The sequence below is a fragment of the Suricata suricatta genome, chromosome 2, assembly GCF_006229205.1.
Source record: "Suricata suricatta isolate VVHF042 chromosome 2, meerkat_22Aug2017_6uvM2_HiC, whole genome shotgun sequence".
NCBI classification, from domain to species: Eukaryota; Metazoa; Chordata; class Mammalia; order Carnivora; family Herpestidae; genus Suricata; species Suricata suricatta.
The window spans coordinates 149,616,337-149,632,333 of record NC_043701.1 but is presented as its reverse complement, the minus strand read 5'-3'; the positions used below and the strand labels follow the sequence as shown (position 1 = coordinate 149,632,333).

The window sequence follows — 15,997 nt, the reverse complement described above, 5'->3', positions numbered from 1 at the left end:
TCTTTTAGTGAACAAATGGACATTGTATCCTCTTATTCAATTAAGAATTCACTTGAAGATGTTTTTCCTTCCATAGAATCTCTTCAAGTAAAAATTAAATATCTTAACAGAATAACTTTAAAACAACACAAAACTTTCATTTTCTACGGATACATTTTCAAGCTGTTTTCTGATTTTTATTCTTTGAAAAACATTTTTTTCCCTGGCAATAAAAGGAATACTGATTTATGGTAAGAAGTTCAAAAAAGTCTGACCAAAGTAAATTACTAATAATTCCATAGAGTTAACCTTTGGTAGCATTTTGATGCATGTCCTTCCACACTTTTATCTAAGCATGCACATGTGCTTGCACACACGCATTTTTCTATGAATGCATAATTGTATGTATTTACATATATATGTATTTAAGTTGGAATTGTACTCTTTTTAAGTATTTATCTATTTATTTTGAGAGAGAGAGAGAGCTCACAGGAGAGGCAGAGAGAGAGGGAGAGAAAGAATCTCATCAGCCCAGAGCCGGATGCGGGGCTCAGACTCACGAATGGTGAAATCATGACCTGAGGCTGAATTAAGAATCAGAGGCTTAACTGACTGAGCCACCCAGGGGCCCCAGGGTTGTACTCTTTTTAATTTTATCATGTAGTATATACTAGGAGCATACTATGTATCTTTGCTTTTGCTGTTTTTCTTTTATCTTTTCTTTTCTTTCTTTCTTTCTTTCTTCCTTCCTTTCTTTTTTTTTTTTTTAAAGAGAGACAGAGTGCAAGCAGGAGAGAGGAGCAGAGGGAGAGAGAGTGAATCTCTTTTTAAAAAAAATGTTTATTTATTTTTGAGAAAGGGAGAGAGAGTGCAAGTGGGGGAGGGGCAGAGAGAGCAGAAGACAGAGGATCCAAAGCAGGCTCTGCACTGCTAACAGACAGCCTGATGAAGGCTTGAACCCATGAGCTGTGATATCATGACATAAGCCAAGTCAGATGCTTAACCAACTAAGCCACTCAGGTGCCCCATGAATAGCTATTTTTAAGATAAGACATATGTATTGCTTCTGTCTCTTTATGTTATATACACAAAGCTCTTTTCTCATTACATATTTTTAGAATTTATTAATTTATATTTTGGGGCTCTTTGCTTTTTTAAGGAAAATGTTGCATCTTAACTATTTAGCTTTAGAAAGCAAAATTCTTTTCTTTGGCTATTTTAGGATTTAATATGATTCATCAAAAGAAAAAGCTGTGAAAAAATCCCATCTAGATTTTCTTTTTTTTCTTTAATTTTAAAAGTTATTTATTTAAATCAAGTTAGTTAACATACAGTGTAGTATTGGTTTCAGGAGCAGAACCCTGTGATTCATCACATACTATGCCCCCCAGTGCTCATCTCAACAAGTGCCCTTTTTAATGCCCACCACTCATTTAGCCCATGCCCCCACCACCTCTCCTGTAGCAACCTCCAGTTTGTTCTCTGCATATAAGAGGGAGAGAGAGAGAATCTTAAGCAGCTTCCATGTTTAGCAGAGCCCAATGTGGGACTCGCTCTCACAACCCTGGGATCATGACCTGAGCTGAAATCAAGTTGGATGCTCAACTGACCGAGCCAGGTGTCCCACATTGCTTGTTTTTCTAAAACAATGTTCAGAGGTGTCTTAATATTGCACCATATAATCTATCATAATTTATTTAACTAATCTGTTATTGTGGACATTAAAAAATACTTTTTCATTTTCACTTCAATGAAAATTTCATTCATTTCATCTATTTGGTTTGTTGGTTTTAAACTGCTCTTTCATCTATTCTAATTCTTTTGACTTGTTTTGCTCTTAAATTTTTCTTGTAACTGATCTTCAGAGTTTAATCTTTTATCTTGGTGATTTTTAAAATACCATTTCTCTGAGTCATTCAGCATCATGGCCTGTTTACCTTTAATTCCTTAGTTTTATTTAAGTTTTTACTTTCTATTTTCTAAATTATTTCCTCCTTTTATGATATATTTTGTAGTGTTTTTACTGTGGTCATTTGGGCCACCTCCTCCTCCTCACCTCTCAACATTTCATCCTGACCTTCTCAAACCCCTTCCTTTAAAGAACATTCTTGGAACACTGGTGGTTTTCCCATGTGGCTGGCTGAGTCACAGTACCCTCTGGAATCACATCCTGGTCATCTCTTCCTGAAGAGAGGAACACTCTGAATTCTAGAATCTCTAGCAGGCACAGCCCCAGGCGTGGGGGATGGGGAAATGTCCTCCTGTTACCCGGCCTGATCTGAGGGGCAGACAGTCCTTGGGAAGTATTTGTAGACAGAATACAGGCGATGTGTTTCCCTCACCTTCTGCCTCTATCACGTTTATTTAAGTTTTCTACTGATTTCCTTTTGGAGAAGGTAACAATTTTGGGTCTCTTCCTTGCCCCATTGGGCCAAAGGAAATGCTGGCCGGAGCTGGGGTTACTCCTGTGGTCCTCAGTGTCAAGAAGATCTGGGATCCTCAGGGATGGAACAGACCTGCCCAAACTGCAGCGTTAAGGATGAGGCGCATTCTTCAATGTGTGGCCAGATGGTTGTGGATGGGATGCTCTTTCTCTGCACGTCAAGATGGGCAGGGCGCTGACTGAGAAGATGAGGCCCTGAGGAATGCTCTGTCTCTGTGTCACATCCATGGCCATAGCATGACGACTCTTCCACTGGCTTCTCTCTCTGTTTTCTCTGGACCAGGAGTTGCTTTTTCTCCTGGTAAAAACATCTTCTCTTCTCCAAACCGGGACAACTGCGTATCCTTTGCAATGAGTCTCCCCTCAGGCCCTCTGAACTGATGGCAACTTGAATCTGGCTGAGTCATCCACTGCTCTGTTCTGTGGCCCTCAGGGGTGTCCACGAACTCTTCAGGTGGGGTCAGTTCACAATTTGGGCTAGGTTCCTCAAGAGCCAGTGATTCTCAGGAATTCAACTGATAGATGGATCTTTACTGGATGAGATGACCTGGAAGATCTCCCAGGCTCAGACCCCGGGGAGCTGACCTGAAAGCTGAGGCCTCCCAGGCTGTTCAGGTCCTCAGGTCCAGGAGGTTTCTCTGACAGTGCTAGGCCTTCCCAAGCACTGATTGTGACTTCTCAGTGTTTACATCACAGGGCAGATTACCGTTGTCTGATTACATAAACTTGCCGAGATAAAGGTCCTGATATATTGGCAGGAGTCTTGAGTTTTAGAAAACACGTCTCCTCATATTTAAAGTTTTAAGCCCTCATTTTTTCTCCAGCTCTGTGGAAGAAAATACCTTTGGCAAAGTGGGGTGGGCTGGCGCTTGTGTCTGGGAGAACTGGCTCCTTCAGGAAGAAACTGCTTCATCCAGATCTGATCTAGAAGTCTCATTAATTGTGTAATCTGTGGTCAAATATGCCAGTGTGCCTGCTATCTACATGGATGTTTGGTCCCTTGAAATCCTGCTTTAGCCTTGATTCTCTAAGCCAAGAGGTGGGTGATTAACTGAGACCTATCCTAGGTCCGGTTGGGGGCTGGCAGGGCCCATCTGGAGCCAATGGGCCACCCGTCTAGGTAGGTGGTAGAGGATCACAGCCAGGGGGAAGGTTGATTTGAGGATTTGCTACAGTTACTAAGTGAATGGTATTGTTATAACACCATTCTCACTCATTTGGCTCCTGATATGCTTTCTTATGCAGGAGGGAGGGGACAATGTTTCAGTGGGTGCCAGGAATTGCCTTTGTCCTCGGCACCCCCAGAGAGTGCCCGCTTGTTGGTCCAGGGAGAGCAATTGCACGCACACCAAGGCTTCCAACACTTGCATCCTGGCCCCCTTTCATTTTGTAAATAGCAAATCCACTTGAGATCATGTACATTCTGAAGAAAAAAAATGTGCCTCTTCCACTGTGTTAAATAGCATTGAGGTGCATTTACAACTTGAAGTGTGAGAAATTCACCACCAGCTGGGGACTGAGACCAAATGGCTTTCTCACTGCTGTCAGGCTTTTCTGTAGCAGGACTCGGTGTGCACTGCAGATCTCACACCTCTGACAATCTCAACCAGATGGGATGAGGGCCATTCAGGTGGGTATTTAATTTCTAGACTTTATAGTGTAGCTCTACCATGAAATCTTGTTGCAACTATTTAAAAAACCTACTTTCTAAGCTATTTTAAGACATGGGAAGTTGTTCATTGTACAATACTTAGTTTAAAAAAAAGAGATAGGTTCCAAACCATTTTATTCAGCATGATCCTGTTTTTGTTATTTGTATAAATGATCATGGCGAAATGTTATGGTGACTGCATTCGTATTTTGAATGACTCCATGATAGGTACTTTCCAGTGTCCTTCAAATGTGTACAATGCACATGAATTATTTTTATAAGTAGATAAGATACATTATTGAAATAACATAAGGTTAACAAAGCTTTATTGTAGACATAGAATAATATATTGACTCCCCATCTGTGCACCCACTACCCAGCTTCAAAAATGACCAGCTATTAGCTAATCTTGTTTCATCTATTCCCTTATCAATTGACTATTTTTAAGAACAATTTTAGGTTTATAAAAAATTAAGCAAATAATGTGTAGAGTCTTACATATCTGCATTACTGTGTTATGTTTCTTATCATTGATGAAACAGTATTGATGTATTATTATTAACTGAAGTCCATGGTTTATATTAGGGTTACCTCTCTGGATTGTACTGTTCTATGAGCATAAGCTTTTTATTCACCATTGATACAGTCAATTGCCCCCCAGGACTATACATGTCTATATCAAATGGACCATTTGAAGCATCTAAATAGCCTTCTAGCTCTATAGCCCAGGAACCAGAGAAATGACAGAAAAGCCCATTGGAACTACCTGAAAATTACTAACTTGAGAAAATAGGAAGCCAAGCTAAAAATCACTACTACTGGTACTTAAGAGCAACCCAAGTGCAAGATGTCAGTTACCCAAAGCATGGGAGGGACTATGGGTGAGGGAGGAGCCTGGATCCTGCCACAGTCAGTGTGGGCCCAGAGAAGACAGAGCTCCCTCTTCAGTGAACAGTAACTTTAACCTGAGCACAGTTGTTGTTGAGGCAGTGGGAGCAGGAAGGAGAGTATGGAACTTTCCAAAAGCGTGATTGGGGCCAGAACCTACAAGGGAGTTAAAAACATAAAAAAGTAATCCTCTGGCATCCCTAATTAAATGGAGGATTTCTCAGCAGTGGAATGGGGTGGGGTGGGGGGCAAGTGCCTGGCCATTACCTCACTGCTGCCCTGTAGCTCTTTCCAGACACCTGCCAGATGCTAATTAGTCAAATCATCTGGAGCTGGGATCCAGGTGAAATGGTGGGGTAGCAGAGGTCATTTCCCGCAGGACATTTGCAACAAGTCAGGGTTCAATGGCCCCTCTTCCCAACCAAGCAGTAGGCTATTTCCTACATGCACAAGGGGATCAGTAATTCTCAGACAGCTGACTCAGTCCCTAAATCTGTCATGCCAGTTGTTACAGAGACCATGTTGAGTGCTTGATATTCAACATCAACAACAATGCTTTATTGTGCTTCTAGGCATGCTGGCACTGGGCTGGGCTGTGGGGGTCCAGTGGTGACAACACAAACCAAGCATATGCATCATGGTGCTGACCTACGACCATTGAGGGTGTTTTCTTCCATATAGCAGATTCCTGCTTCAGGGCCTTTGCATTTCTGTGCCCTCTTCCTGGGATGTTCTCCCTCCAAGTGTGTGTGCACTCTGCTATTCCCACTGTCAGCCTGAATAAGGATGAGTTCTGTCTGTCATTTACCAAATTTAAGGACTTCAATTTCTGGAATATTGGTAATGCAAGAAAAAGTTTTGTCTTGAACTAGAGGAGTTGGGTCTGTCTGGCCTTTGAAATCTCTTGAGAATATTTTAGGGGTGAGTCCCACGGGGAACATGAGCTGATCTTCCCTCCCTTAAGTGATCCACCAAGGAGAAGACAGGAATCTAGAACTTTCATAAGTAAAATTGCATGTTGGATAGGTGCCCATTCTCATATTCATTAAAAAAAAAAACCCTACTGAGCACTGACCACTTGAGACAGTGAGTTAGGAGGTGGGGATACCACCACACAGAACCAAGTCTTTCCCTTAATGAGCTCATGGTTTAGTTGAGGAGACAGAAGCTAATTAAGTGGCCAAATAAATAATTATAAAATCATTACTGTGATAAATGCAGTGAAGGTGAAATGCATAGTTCTAGGAGATTTGTCTGTTAGGGAGGACAGGGAAGGCTTCCTGAGGAAAGGATTTGGCACAGGCTAGGAAAGATGAATTGAAGACGTGCCAACTAGGGCTGTAAGATTTCTGGCTTGCGCTACATGATGGATTGTGGGACAGCAGAAGACGGGAGGACCAGGTGTGGGTAGGGGTGGGGAAAGTAAGTTTTTCTTGGGACTTTAGGGCACTTTGGAGACATTGAAGAGTGAATATCATGTATACAATTGACTATCACTAGATATATCAAAGAGAATATATAGATAGAAGTGTAGGGACCAGAGGAGACACTTGGCATGTGGTAATGGGGATTGGGGGCCACACAGGTTCATCTGAGAAAAGGGTGTAGATGAAGAAGGGACAGGGGTAGGCAACCTTGAGGAACTCTTACATCCAAGATTAAGTTGAGGAGGACCAACCTGCCAGAAAGGTAGAGAAGTTTCCAGATCATCAGGAGGAAAAGCAGGAGAGTATGGGGTGAGTGAAGTTGAGGGGGGATTCTTTGTACTATTGTTGCAACATTGTCGTAAGTCTGAAATGATTTCAAAATACACAGTAAAAGAGGTGCCTGGGTGACTCAGGCAGTTAAGCATCGACTCTTGATTTCAGCTCAGGTCATGTTCTTACAGTTCATGTTTAAGATTAAGCCCCACATTGGGCTCTGCACTGACCATGCAGAGCCTGCTTGGGATTCTGTCTCTCTCTCCCTCCTCTTCTCTCTCCATTTTGTGCTCTCTCTCTCTCTTTGAAAATAAACAAACATTTAAAATATGCACAGTAAAACAATTCTTTTTTATTAAGATTTATTAGGATGGAAGAGAGGCCACCTCTCCATCTTGGTTAACTGCCCCTCATTGATAGGGACCTATATGGGGATAATTTCTCTCTATATTCTCTTCAAAGAGACAGTTTAACTTATCAAAGTGTATATGCTCCTCTTGATATACCTACAGATAGTCACTGCATCCAGACCACTATCATCCTAGGAAGTAAATGTTAAAAAAGGCTGGATTATTTGATTTTCAACCCTTTATTTAAAAAAAATGCTACTGGCTTGTGAAACATATATACTACATTCTAAAGGATCCCACCTATTTAGTAACCAAACAAAACACATGTGACTGCGAGCACTGGACAAATTACCATCAGTTTCTGACAATCGGGGGAGATGTTTTTTGCTGTGACAAACCAAACCCAAATCCTAGTGGCTTCAAAGAGCAGAAGTGTATTTGCTGCTCAAGTGCTACGGGGGGGCTCCGCTCACAGGGAACACTCGAGGACTTGGACCCTTCTCACCAGGGACATTCGTGGTTGCTGCAGGGAAGGTAGGGTGCCAGTCGAGCACTACTGCTCAGTCTTTTAGCCTGCCACTTGTGCTTACCTTCACCAGCTGCAAGCGGGCATGTGGCTGTGCCTAACTTCAATGGAGCACAGAAGTCTCCTTCTGTGTGTCTGAAGCAACTTGTACCCTCCCATTTGAGGTTCCAGCACAGAAATGATAAAAATCATGACATTGTAGTAGAAACAGTCAATTGCTTACTCAATATCCATTCTCTTGTGCTTACTAACTACTAGAACTCTGCAGAGTATGTCAATGCCTGATGAAAAGAAATCAACTCTACAGATTCCCTAAAAGCTATGGGTGGACATATGACCCAATTCTGGCTCTTTGGATGGAAACAGAAGTTGCTAGGTAGAGCTTAAAGTAAAAAGAAATTTGTTTTTCAGTGATCAGGCAGGACTGCCTTTAGCTCTGCCGTACGCCTCACCATCCATCATCATTCTTCCATCCTGTATGGACACAGTGCTTGGGAGTGCAGGGGCCACCCTGTAACTAAGGGACAGAAACCTCATGCTAAGGATGATCTATCAGGACTACAGAGGGGACTTGGAGCCTCAGGCCACTGTGGGCCTCCCAACCAGCGGTAGGCTGCATCTCCCACATTACTGCAGACACATAAGCCGGCACTGTTGGCTTCTGCTAGTTGCCGACAAACCCAATCCTAAACGATGCAAATAAAATATTTTTATACTGTATACCATAAATAATGACTTATTTGTATTTTATCATTCTGCACATTATGTTATCCTCATTTTCCTCTAGGTAGTTAAATAGTATATAGCTATCTATATTGGATTTAGAACAACTTTCCTACTATAGTAGGGAGCATTAACTATTATAAAGATACACTTTGGAAAATGATGAGCTGTACTTTGATCTTCTTATAAAATCAATCTAAATTTAAGACATTAAATTTAGTTATTCAAAAATTGACAGTCATAAATACAGCAGTAGTATATGTTCCTCCTCCAACTAATAAATTCACCCTAGTTATTGATATAAATTATTTGTAAACATACAGTCCATTTAGCAATGCATGTATTGACAGCTTCACCTTCAAACATTTTTTAAAAATAGGGAATACAATATTAAAATGATACTATACTAAAGGAAATTTGGCTGAGATAGCATTTTGGAAATCACTAAAGAACTAGCCTACTATTTGAAAATAAGACTGTAGTTAGGAACAAAATTAAACTCATTACTTAGTAAATTTCCTACTAAAATCACATATCTGCATGAATTTCTATTTCACCAATTCTGTTTGATCATGAATTATGTAAGAACTTATTTTAATGTGTTTGCTTTACTTTTGAAAAAGAATTACCATAGTCCTTTCTTATCCATGGTTTCACTTTCTACGGTTACAGTTACCTGTGGTCAACTGTGCTTTGAAAAATGGAAAATTCTGGAAATAGTTAATAAGTTTTAAATTATGCACCAGTCCAGGTGGCATGATGAAATGTGTGCTGTCCTGCCTTATCCTGCCTGGAACATGAATTATCCCTTTGCCCAGCATATCCATGCTGTCCAGGCTATGTACCTGTTAGTCACTTGTAGCCATATTGGTTATCAGACTGACTATTGCTGCATCACAGTACTTGTGTTCAAGTAACTCTTATTTTATTTAATAATGGCTCCTAAGTGCAAGAGCAGCAATGGTGGCAATTCATGTATGTCAAAGAGAAGTTGCAAAGTTCTTTCTTACGTGAAAAGGTAAAAGTTCTTGGCTTGGGGCACCTGGGTGTTTCAATCGGTTAAGTGTGTGACTCTCAGTTTCAGTTCAGGTCATGATCTCAGTGTTCCATGAGTTTGAGCCCCTGTGTCAGGCTCTGTGCTGACAGTGTGGAGCCTGTTTGGGATTCTCTCTTTCCCTCTCTCTCTAACCCTTTTCCACTCACAATGTCTCCATCTCTCTCAAAATAAATAAATACACTTAAAAATTCTTGGCTTAATAAGGAAGGAAAAAGAATCGTATGCTAAGGTTGCTAAGATCTATGGTAAGAATGAATCCTCTGACCAGGAAATTGTGAAGAAGGAAAAAGAAATTTGTGCTGGTTTTGCTGTCGAACCTCAAACTGTAAAAGTTATGGCCATGATGTGTGATAAGTACTTAGTTAAGATGGAAAAGACATTAAGTCTGTGGGTGGAAGACATGAACAGATGTGTTCTTATTGATGGCAATATTTGGAGCCAGGGAGCATTGTATGTATATATAGGGTTTGGTGTGATCCATGGTTTCAAACATTCCCTGAGGGTCTTGGAACATATGCCCCATGGATAAGGAGGGACTTACTGTACAGTAATCTTTTCATCACATTTGCCTCATAGGTGGAAGACTCTTAGGAGAAGCAGTTCCAGGTGAAAGAGCCCCAGATCCACACCTGCAGCCTTTCTGAAACATCTGTTGCAAACCTTGAGGGTCTAGCTGGTATCTTCAGTTAGGCAGTCTGTCGAGATCAGGGCACTGTCTCTTTGCAATTTATGACTTACTGCTCTGGACCTCTATGACAACGTGCTCTGACTTCAAAAAGAATCACCTCATCTTGCAATATCATCATTGAGTCACTGACAAGGGCCTGAAGATTGCTTTTTAAATAGTCAGGTGAGGCTAGTAGGTACTTTTGGATCGACAGTGAAGTAAGGAGTCTGGAAGGATCATAGTTGCTTGTAATTTTGGTGTTCTTTCTAGATGTCCTAGACTTGGGGATGGGTGACATTTCATCCTGGGCTGTAGATATATCAATATTTCTACACCCCACATTTCTACTAGAGTAGATTATTCTTTGAACAATCCTGCCTATTTTATTTCCATGCAGATGTTTCTTGCAAATACATCATCTTAGTGCTGGGTCGCCTGGATCTAATCTCACCTCCCTGAAAAGCTTTTCCTGACCTCACCAGTCATCACCCATAGATGCCCATGATTTTTTGTCCATGTCCTAGGGGGCCTTGCATCTCGTGCCTGCTTTTTCACTGGGCTGTTAGCTCTTAGAAGGAAGACTTTGCTCTTAACCATCTCTGATGGTCCTGGTGTTTAGCCCAGTGTATAGACCTAGAAAGAGCTTCATCTGTGCTTGAACAGAAGTAGGGGACATTTGTGATTTTCTTCATCATGTGGTTGATGCTTTGTCTGTTCCATCAACAAGTGAAGATTGATTTGGGACTCTCTGGAGTGCTCTGTGGGCCTTGTACAATTCAAAGTAGAGATAATCTTGATTAACAGAAGAAATGGAGAAGGACCAACTTCTAATTATCTTTGCTGGAGGTCAGGGCATTGTTTCTTCTCTGAATTGCTCTGAGTTGCTGAAGTTGAAACTTCCCTTAATTTGGGACAGATAAGAGTAATCTGGGGGCAGATAAGATAAGAGCTTCTGGGAAGCTGTCATTGCCCACTGGCTTGGCAGTGATATTGCTGTAAGATGATTATTTAAGACTTTCATTCTTTCTATTTTGAGTTATTAAAAAAAACCCCAACAACCCAGAATGACCTGATCAGGATCTCTCTCTGGCACCACTGAAATGCAAAGTATACAAAGGGAGCCTCAGGTGTCCCAGAAACTCTCCAGACTGCCCAGTGTTTGGTGGACGTAATGATTCACCACCATCTCTTTGGAGTCTTTTGTCATTAGTTGATTACATGATACAAATTAGAATAAACTTGTGCAATGGGGTGAAGACCTCCTAAGAGAATCAAAAAGCAAACTTTAAAAAAATATTTAAAAAATGTATTTTATTTTATTTAAGTTTTTATTTCAATTCCAGTTAGTTAACATACAGTGGTATATTTGTTTCAGGTGTACAGTATAGTGATTCAACACTTCCATACATCACAAGAAAAGACAAGAGTGCACTCCTTAATTCCCATCACCTATTTCACCCCCCCTCCTGCCCCCCTCCCTTCTGGTAACCATCAGTTTGTTCTGTATAGTTAACAGTCTGTTTCTTGCTTTGTCTCTCTCTCTTCCTCTCTCCAAAGAGCAAACTTTTATATGCCAGGTCAGTGAAGTTCATGGCAGGATTTACCTTAAAAAAAAAAAAAGTGAAATTGATTATGTTAATTTTTGGCAGACCAAAAGAGGTTGAAATAATAACCAGAATTCTTTGTCCCTGTACCCCCATCTTGCTTTCCCTAGGCTTAGCATGGAGGGTAGGAGGCTGATCAGAGAAACACAGAGAGGGATGTCATAGCTCAACCTTCTTCTCTGTGCCCATGTGCCCCTTACAAGGCTGGACAAGGAAAGACAGCTTGACTAAGATCTCTTCTTGTTGGGAGCTTGTTTCTGTGCAGTGTCAGGGTTTATTCCATTTGGCAGAGTCTGGCAGTAAAGGACAGGTGTCTTTCTGCATGGAATCTGGGAGCCTCAGGCCTATTGGGCCTAGTGGACCCACAGATGCCTGGGAGCCAGGCCTGGGAGAAAGGGGAAAGGGGTTACCCCTGGGTGACTATGGGGCCCAGCAGGCCCCGGAAAGGGCCAAGGCCAAGGTCAAAGCCTTGCGTGGCCCTTCTGCCTTTGGTCTTTCATGGGTGTTTATGCTCACTTAAGAATATCTCAAGATACTGTAATTTATTGCTCAACTCCTAGCATCCTTCTGTAATACTGTCCTTGCGTTTGTAGAGAAACGTGTGTTCACAGCAGTGCTTCCCAATTCTGAGCTGGCTGGATAGTTCCTCTGACCCTGGAGAAGCTTCAGGGCGACTCCATTGTATAGTTCTGAGCGAAGGCCAAACACAGCCTGTAGTAATGAGCTGACGGTTGCTAGAGAAGTTTAGTTTTTGGATAAGGGCACGTTTTTAGATGCAGGAAGGTGCACTGCCTTTCTGCTTCAGGGCACGCTGTGGCCCTCAGTGCGTCACCATCACCACCCATCTCTGTCCAGGGAAGGACTCACCACCTCTGCTGTTGGGCTGATTTTCCTTCCTCATCCCATTATTCCCCACTCACTCCCTCATCCCCCTCAACACAAACAATGCTGTGCACCGACTCCCTCCTTAGTTCTGGAAATACTTGTTTTGGGAGTAAAAAGGAGAGAGAATGGCCATAGATGGAAAGCACCAGAGAGTGTGGGTATCTGTGAGGTTAGAATTCGCCTCACAGGTGAGGATGAGCTCTCTTGTTTCCACTTCCAGTGTGAACATCAGTGTAAAAGGGTTTCCTTGGCTGTTTCCGGTGGTGTGCAGCGGGTGTTTGAAAGCGCAGTACATTTAAGAATGGGGCTGCTGTGTGCTCTGGTGGTGAGGAAGGAGGGCTTGGTTGAGAACGAGAAGACTTTTGTTTAGGCATTAGATCTTTAATATACTATACTATACTATACTATACTATGTGTGTGTGTGTGTGTGTGTGTACACACACCCATTATGTAACATATATCATTAAAGAAGCCCAATGTAAAAATGACCACACATGAACTTCCCACACAACTTGAAAGGTGACGTTTGTGCCTTTCTCGGGTCTCAGCCCTTCCTCCCATGGAATCCTGAATTTTGTGTATATTATACCCATAACTCTTGAGATGTATTGTTTAGATTCTGCAGATACTGGCTTTGTTCAGGAGTGTGTAACCCTGTGGTGCCAGATGATGGTTTTGGAATCAAACCGATTGTGTTGGAATCTCACAGGAATCACTTGCCAGCTCTGTGGCCTAGAACATATTACTTACGCTCTCTGAATGTCATCCCTTCATCTCCAAATGGGAGTCATCCATCGCATCTCATCTGCCCCCGAAGGTTGTCTGAGATTTCACGAAACAAGCAATGTTAAGGAACTTGTAAATTCCTGGTCCGTGGTGGCTTCTTGCCAATGTTACCTCTCTGCCCCCTGCCCCTGATGTCCCCGGGAACTCTTGTGAAGCACACTCCCCCTTACCCCTTCCCCACTGGCATCTACCCTAACAGGCCTTGAGACAACAGAGAAACTCATGGGGTGAACAAGAGCCCAAGGCTCTATTTATGACCCTTAATCTGTCCACACAGGGAAGACATATGAGCCGGACAGGGGACAGTGGTGCCATTACCAGATCATTAATTAGCAGCTTGATTGTCCTTGGCAGGAAATCATTCATCATTTTCAGATGAGTAGAGAGCTGCAGAACCTTCTAACTGTTTTCCCTCATTCAGATATGTAGTCATTCTCGCCAGAGCGTTCCCTCCCATGGTGCCTTATCGAGATAAGTGACAGAGGATGCTGCTGCCATGTAATCTAATGAATGCAAGAGCCCTGAACTCAGAAGGGGGCTGAGGCCAAAGGCTTCCAGGGTTGGAGAGCTAGGCCAGAAACCCAAAAAGATAAAGGAGGACTTCTGGAACAAGATGAGAAGATGAATAAACTGTTTGCTTGAGCATGGACATGATGTTCCAGAAAAATCCATTCTGGCTGCCAAAGTAACCCTTCTGGAGTTCACAGAGAAACTCAGCAGGGCTCCCACATGCAAGCTCAGTTAGCAGGGCTTGCATATAAGGTTTCACACAATCCAGTGAAGCAGAGTTACTGAGATCCTTGCACAGAGGAAGAGCCAGAGGTCCCCAAAGTAATAGTTGTTGTCCAAATTGAAATATCTAGTGAGAGACTGATATGCATTCCAAATCAATATGTGTCTGATCCCAAAGCTCTGGCCTGCTCTATGACAGCATCCTGTGTCCCTCCATGGGGGGTGACAGATCACCATGAACAGGGCAGCCACTGACCAATAGTATCTTAACCACTGATTGCCCACTGCTTTAAACGCCCACAGGTCCTTTGTGCTACGTAGATGCATCTTTGGCCTCTTTACTTGTCTCTAATCTTTAGATGCCTATTCTCTCGGGCTGTAACCATTTCAGATTCACTAAGATTTATGGGTAACGACACACTCATCGTTAGAAACTAGAGAGAAGGAAGTTCACATTTCCTCTGTGCTGAGAAGGCAGAAAGACTGTCTCAACCAGTTTGTAAAGGCAGGGCACGTTTTGGAAGAGGACATGGCTGGGAGTTCTCAGGAGAGGGTAAGGAGGTGGATCGGAAAGGAGCAGGGACAGGTGTCTGTAGGGAATCTCCAGTCTAAGTTGGTAAGTTAGACAGGCCAGGAGATGTCAAGAGGACGTGCAGAACAAATTGGTTTGAGCCCCCGGGACTAGGCTGGAAGGAGAGGAGAATTCACAGCCTGTGCAAACAGCAGCACCTGGCCTGGGTGTGGGGGGCAGGACGGTGATCCAGGCTGCAGCTGAATTGTTTCTCCAACAAGTGACCAATGGTAGGAGGGGGCTATTGGTTTTGCCAATCCATTGTGCTTAGTGTGATGCATGCATGAACAATTGTTAGGAAATACTTTAATTTTAAATTTAAAATTATAATTGTTGTCACAAAACCATAGTCAGTTTTAAAAATTTATAGCTTATTGTCAAGTTGGTTTCCATACCCAGTGCTCTTCTCCACAAGTGCCCTCCTCCATGACCATCACCCCGCTTCCCATTTCCCGCTCCTCCTTCAGCCCTCAGTTTGTTTTCAGTATTCAGCAGCCTCTCATGATTTGCCTCCCTACCTCTCCCTAACTCTTCCTCCTCCCCATGACCCTCTGTTAGGTTTCTCCTGTTAGACCTATGAGTGAAAACATATGGTATCTGTCCTTCTTCGTCTGACTTATTTCACTTAGCATGACACCCTCGAGGTCCATCCACTTTGCTACAAATGGCCAGATTTCATTCTTCTTAATTGCCATGTAGTATTCCATTGTATATATAAATTACATCTTTTTGATCCATACATCAGTTGATGGACATTTATACTCTTTCCATGATTTGGCTATTGTTGAAAGTGCCACTATGAACATTGGGGTACATGTGCCCCTATGTATCAGCACTTCTGTATTTCTTGGGTAAATCCCCAGCAGTGCTATTGCTGGGTCATAGGGGAGTTCTACTGATAGTTTTTTGAGGAACCTCCACACTGTTTTCCAGAGTGACTGCACCAGTTTACATTCCCACCAACAGTGTAGGAGCATGCGTGTTTCTCCACATCCTTGCCAGCATTTATAGTCTCTTGATTTGTTCATTTTAGCCACTCTGACTGATGTGAGGTGGTATCTCAGTGTGGTTTTGATTTGGATTTCCCTGATGAGTGATGTTAAGCATAGTTTCATGTGTGTGTCCATCTGGATGTCCTTTTCGGAGGAGTGTCTATTCATGTCTTCTGCCCATTTCTTCACTGGATTATTCGTCTTTTGGGTGTGTAGTTTGGTGAGCTCTTTGTAGATTTTGGTCACTAGGCCTTTATCCAATATGGCATTTGCCACTATCTTTTCCCATTCTGGAGGTTGCCTCTTAGTTTTCTTGATTGTTTCCTTTGCAGTGCAGAAGCTTTTTATCTTGATGAAGTCCCAAGAGTTCAGTTTTGCTTTCAATTCCCTTGCCTTTGGGGATGTGTCGAGTAGGAGACTGCTGCGGTGGAGGTCTAGGAGGT

The 15,997-nt window shown here is 42.5% G+C and overlaps 1 long non-coding RNA gene across 1 annotated transcript in view; it reads left to right on the top strand.

The window, feature by feature from the left end:
- The first annotated feature begins 3,381 nt into the window (after positions 1 to 3,381).
- LOC115285662 overlaps positions 3,382 to 15,997 on the top strand; it is a 48,676-nt gene continuing 36,060 nt past the window's right edge. The window contains exons 1-2 of the long non-coding RNA XR_003905634.1: positions 3,382 to 3,461; positions 3,886 to 4,052. This is a non-coding gene — a long non-coding RNA (uncharacterized LOC115285662). The remainder of the gene's footprint in view (positions 3,462 to 3,885; positions 4,053 to 15,997) is intronic.